The sequence below is a fragment of the Hyperolius riggenbachi genome, chromosome 10 (assembly GCF_040937935.1).
Source record: "Hyperolius riggenbachi isolate aHypRig1 chromosome 10, aHypRig1.pri, whole genome shotgun sequence".
NCBI lineage: Eukaryota > Metazoa > Chordata > Amphibia > Anura > Hyperoliidae > Hyperolius > Hyperolius riggenbachi.
Window position 1 is genome coordinate 42,169,529 of NC_090655.1, and position 6,459 is coordinate 42,175,987.

Below are 6,459 nucleotides of genomic sequence, written 5' to 3' on the forward strand. Positions count from 1 at the left end.
TAGGCAGTGGCGTACCTAGGGAATTTGACACCCGATGCTGGTTATTATAAGACACCCCCTCCCCCACCAGAAATCATAAAGTGGGCAGCATTTCACCAGACAATAATTGCTATGTGGGGGGAGCATTCACCAGACAACAATCGCTATGTGGGGGGAGCATTCACCAGAAAATAAACCTGTAAAAAAAGAAAATTCACTCACCTGGCCAGCCTCTGACGTGCATCTCCCCGACGAACCTCCAGTGACGATCCTCCTGCAGCGGCAGCAAGTGTAAATCTCCCGCACTGGCAGGCAGAGTCCAGGGCTATGGAAAGATGGCGCCCGAAGCCCTGTACTGGAGACACAAATAGTCTCCAGTGCAGGGCTTCGACAGCCATCTTCCCGTAGCCCTGCTCTGCCTCCGGGAGGCAGTCCCCGCAGTGGGCAGCGGGGAGATGAACCAGGCGCGAGCGGGCAGCGGCGGGGAAGAGAGGCAGAAGGAGGGGACCCAGGTGAGGGAGGGGAGATCTGTCTCCCCTCCCCGCCGCTGTCCCCCACCCCTCTTTCCAGCGCTGCTCTTCCCCTACCATGGGGGGGTCGTGGCGACACCCCTTTGAGTGTCGGTCACCTGGGGCGCCATGCCCCCCTGCGCCCAATAGTAGGGACGCCACTGGTGATAGGTCAGATGAGCAGAGTGGAGGGTGCACATAGTGGTGGTGATAGGTCATGTGAGCAGAGTGGAGGGAGCACATAGTGGTGGTGATAGGTCATGTGAGCAGAGTGGAGGGAGCACATAGTGATGGTGATAGGTCAGGTGAGCAGAGTGGAGGGAGCACATAGTGGTGGTGATAGGTCAGTTGAGCAGAGTGGAGGGAGCACATTGTGGTGGTGATAGGTCATGTGAGCAGAGGGGAGGAAGCACATAGTGGTGGTAATAGGTCAGGGGAGCAGAGTGGAGGGAGCACATAGTGGTGGTGATAGATCAGGTGAGCAGAGTGGTGGGGAGCACATAGTGTTGGTGATAGGTCAGATGAGCAGAGTGGCGGGGAGCACATAGTGATGGTGATAGGTCATGTGAGCAGTGTGGAGAAAGCACATAGTGATGGTGATAGTGGTGGTGATAGGTCACTCTGCTCACATGACCTATGTGCTCCCTCCACTCTGCTCACATGACCTATCACCATCACTATGTGCTTCCTCCACACTGCTCACATGACCTATCCCCATCACTATGTGCTTCCTCCACACTGCTCACATGACCTATCACCACCACTATGTGCTCCCTCCAGATGAGCAGAGTGGCGGGGAGCACATAGTGATGGTGATAGGTCATGTGAGCAGTGTGGAGGAAGCACATAGTGGTGGTGATAGGTCAGGTGCGCAGAGTGGAGGGAGCACATAGTGGTGGTGATAGGTCAGGGGAGCAGAGTGGAGGGAGCACATAGTGATGGTGATAGGTCATGTGAGCAGAGTGGAGGGAGCACATAGTGATGGTGATAGGTCATGTGAGCAGAGTGGAGGGAACACATAGTGGTGGTGATAGGTCAGATGAGCAGAATGGCGGGGAGCATATAGTGATGGTGATAGGTCATGTGAGCAGTGTGGATGTGGTGATAGGTCAGGTGAGCAGAGTGGAGGGAGCACATAGTGGTGGTGATAGGTCAGGGGAGCAGAGTGGAGGGAGCACATAGTAGTGGTGATAGGTCAGGTGAGCAGAGTGGAGGGAGCACATAGTGGTGGTGATAGGTCAGGTGAGCAGAGTGGCGAGGAGCACATAGTGGTGGTGATAGGTCAGGGGAACAGAGTGGCAGGGCCGGCCTTTGACCTGAGCGACCGGAGCGGTCGCTCAGGGCGCCGGCTTCCAGGGGGGCGCTCCTGGCCGCATACATTATCCGGCTGCTGCTGCGGGCTCCAGATGGGGTCCGTCTCGCTGAGCGTCTTGCTGCGCCCCTTGGTGCCGCTGGGGGCGAAGACCAGCAAACTGCCGCTGTGGGTTTCAGAGCCTCCCCTCCCGATGCCGCCTCTGCCCCCGCCGCCTGTCCCCGACAGACCTCAGACCGCAGCGACAAAGAGTTGCTGGCTGTGGCTGTGCACGCTATCCACGTTGAATATATTCCAAATGCGGAAGTGACGTCATTGACCTCTGACGTCACTTCCGTATTTGGAGTACATTGAGCGCGGGTAGCGTGCACGGCCTGTGACTCTGCTGTCGCTGCCATCTGAGGTCTGTCAGTCACCATGAGAAGAGCAGGGACAGGCTGCGGGGACCGGTCGCCGCGAGATCTGAGGTCTGTAACAGCCGCAACTACCCACCCTGCTCCAGCTGCCCACCCTGCCCCAGCTGCCCACCCAGCCACAACTACCCAGTCTGCCCCAGCTGCCCACCCTGCCCCAGCTGCCCACCCAGCCACAACTACCCACCCTGCCCCAGCTGCCCACCCAGCCACAACTACCCACCCTGCCCCAGCTGCCCACCCTGCCCCAGCTGCCCACCCAGCCACAACTACCCACCCTGCCCCAGCTGCCCACCCAGCCACAACTACCCACCCTGCCCCAGCTGCCCACCCTGCCCCAGCTGCCCACCCAGCCACAACTACCCACCCTGCCCCAGCTGCCCACCCTGCCCCAGCTGCCCACCCAGCCACAACGGCCCACCCTGCCCCAGCCACAACTGCCCACCCTGCCCCAGCTGCCCACCCTGCCCCAGCTGCCCACCCAGCCACAACTACCCACCCTGCCCCAGCTGCCCACCCTGCCCCAGCTGCCCACCCAGCCACAACTACCCACCCTGCCCCAGCTGCCCACCCTGCCCCAGCTGCCCACCCAGCCACAACGGCCCACCCTGCCCCAGCTGCCCACCCTGCCCCAGCTGCCCACCCAGCCACAACTACCCACCCTGCCCCAGCTGCCCACCCTGCCCCAGCTGCCCACCCAGCCACAACGGCCCACCCTGCCCCAGCCCCTGCTGCCCACCCTGCCCCAGCTGCCCACCCTGCTCCAGCCACAACTGCCCACCCTGTCCCAGCTGCCCACCCTGCTCCAGCCACAACTGCCCACCCTGCTCCAGCCACAACTGCCCACCCTGCTTCAGCCACAACTGCCCACCCTGCCCCAGCTGCCCACCCTGCTCCAGCCACAACTGCCCACCCTGCCCCAGCTGCCCACCCTGCTCCAGCCACAACTGCCCACCCTGCTCCAGCCACAACTGCCCACCCTGCTTCAGCCACAACTGCCCACCCTGCCTCAGCCACAACTGCCCACCCTGCCCTAGCCTCAACTGCCCACCCTGCCCCAGCTGCCCACCCAGCCACAACTGCACACTCAGCCACAACTGCCCACCCTGCCTCAGCCACAACTGCCCACCCAGCCACAACTTACCACCTTACCTCAGCCACAACTGCCCACCCAGCCACAACTGCCCACCCTGCCTCAGCCACAACTGCCCACCCTGCCCTAGCCTCAACTGCCCACCCAGCCTCAACTGCCCACCCTGCCCCAGCTGCCCACCCAGCCACAACTGCACACCCAGCCATAACTGCCCACCCTGCCTCAGCCACAACTGCCCACCCAGCCACAACTGCCAACCCTGCCTCAGCCACAACTGCCCACCCAGCCACAACTGCCCACCCTGCTCCATCCAAAACTGCCCACCCTGCCCCAGCCACAACTGCCCTTACCAGCACCCTGTCCCTGCACCCATCCTGCACACTGCCCTAACCTGCACCCTGCCCTGCACGCAGCCACCAGCCTGCACACTGCCCTAACCTGCACCCAGCAAACACCCTGCACCCAGCTAGCAATTGGGGGTCCGCTATGGTTACCTAACATCTAGGGGCACATTTTTCTACCTACTGATATGTATGGGCACATAGCTATCTAATTATTTTATTTGGTGAACATGGCTGTTTAATTTATGTATCCAGGGTGGACTTGGCTACTAAATTGTTTTATCTTGAGGCATCTGTCTATGTAGTTTGTTTATTGTGAGGTACCTGGCTACTTAATTATTTTATCTGGTTGACTGTTGCAACTTTATTTTTGTTGGGCAGCATGTGACTATTTGATGAATTACCTGATGGCATGCCACGATTTGATGAATTATCTGATGGCATGTGACTACTTGATGAATTATCTGATGGCATGTGACGACCTGACAAATTATCTGATGGCATGAGACTGCTTGATGAATTATCTGATGGCATGAGACTGCTTGATGAATTATCTGATGGCATGAGACTGCTTGATGAATTATCTGATGGCATGAGACTGCTTGATGAATTATCTGATGGCATGTGACTACTTGATGAATTATCTGATGGCATGTGAGGACTTGATGAATTATCTGATGGCATGTGACTACTTGATGAATTATCTGATGGCGCTGAGTCTGCAGACTGCTCTGCAGACAGTAAGAATATAAGACCAGCAAAAAGTAAGGCTCCCCAACCTCCCTACGCTAAAGGGGGAATATGCCTATGCTAGATACACTAAGAGGGGAGAGGGGGATCGGCTGCCTAAATACACTAAAAGGGATCTGTAACTGCAAGACTAGTAGCCTAAGCCTATATGCACTAAGGGGGATCTGCCTATATATACATTAAAGGGGGATCTGCCTACATATGCAAGACTAGTAGCCTATATACACTAAGGGGGGGGATCTGCCTATTATATGCACGCAATGTGAAGGGGATGAATGGGGGGGGCGCCAAAATCTGGTTACGCTCAGGGCGCTGTAAAACCTAAGGCCGGCCCTGCAGAGTGGAGGGAGCACATAGTAGTGGTGATAGGTCAGGTGAGCAGAGTAGAGGGAACACATAGTGGTGGTGATAGGTCAGGTGAGCAGAGTGGAGGGAGCACATAGTGGTGGTGATAGGTCAGGTGAGCAGGGTGGAGGGAACACGTGGTGGTGATAGGTCAGGTGAGCAGAGTGGCAGGGAGCACATAGTGGTGATGGTAGGCAGTGGCGTACCTAGGGAATTTGACACCCGATGCTGGTTATTATAAGACACCCCCTCCCAACCCCCTCCCCCCCCCCCCCCCCCCCCACCAGAAATCATAAAGTGGGCAGCATTTCACCAGACAATAATGGCTATGTGGGGGGGAGCATTCACCAGACAACAATCGCTATGTGGGGGGAGCATTCACCAGAAAATAAACCTGTAAAAAAAGAAAATTCACTCACCTGGCCAGCCTCTGACGTGCATCTCCCCGACGAACCTCCAGTGACGATTCTCCTGCAGCGGCAGCAAGTGTAAATCTCCCGCACTGACAGGCAGAGTCCAGGGCTACGGGAAGATGGCGCCCGAAGCCCTGTCCTGGAGACACAAATAGTCTCCAGTGCAGGGCTTCGACAGCCATCTTCCCGTAGCCCTGCTCTGCCTCCGGGAGGCAGTCCCCGCAGTGAGCAGCGGGGAGATGAACCAGGCGCGAGCGGGCAGCGGCAGGGAAGAGAGGCAGAAGCAGGGGACTCAGGTGAGGGAGGGGAGATCTGTCTCCCCTCCCCGCCGCTGTCCCCAACCCCTCTTTCCAGCACTGCTCTTCCCCTACCATGGGGGGGTCGTGGCGACATCCCCTTGAGTGTCAGTCACCCGGGGCGCCATGCCCCCCTGCGCAGAATGGTAGGGACGCCACTGGTGATAGGTCAGATGAGCAGAGTGGAGGGTGCACATAGTGGTGGTGATAGGTCATGTGAGCAGTGTGGAGGGAGCACATAGTGGTGGTGATAGGTCAGGTGAGCAGAGTGGCAGGGAGCACGTAGTGGTGGCGATAGGTCAGGTGAGCAGGGAGCATGTAGTGATGGTGATAGGTCAGGTGAGCAGAGTGGCGAGGAGCACATAGTGGTGGTGATAGGTCAGGGGAGCAGAGTGGAGGGAGCACATAGTAGTGGTGATAGGTCAGGTGAGCAGAGTAGAGGGAACACATAGGGCTTGATTCACAAAGCGGTGCTAACTGTTAGCACGCCTGTGAAAACCCCCTTAGCATGTCTAAACCAGCTTTTCGTGCATAAAACTTTACGCGCGTAAAACTTTACGCGCACACTGCACAGAGCGCAGGGCGCACCGCGCGAAGTGCCCATTAAAGCCTATGGGACTTTGTGCGCGCATAGGACTTTGCGTGCGGTACTTAGCGCGCGATCTGATTGAGAAATCCGGTGCTAACCTACTTAGCACCCTGGTTAGCACGTCTAAAGACTTTAGACGTGCTAAGTAGGTTAGCACCGCTTTGTGAATCAAGCCCATAGTGGTGGTGATAGGTCAGGTGAGCAGAGTGGAGGGAACACGTGGTGGTGATAGGTCAGGTGAGCAGAGTGGCAGGGAGCACATAGTGGTGATGGTAGGCAGTGGCGTACCTAGGGAATTTGACACCCGATGCTGGTTATTATAAGACACCCCCTCCCAACTCCCCCCCACCAGAAATCATAAAGTGGGCAGCATTTCACCAAACAATAATGGCTATGTGGGGGGGAGCATTTACCAGACA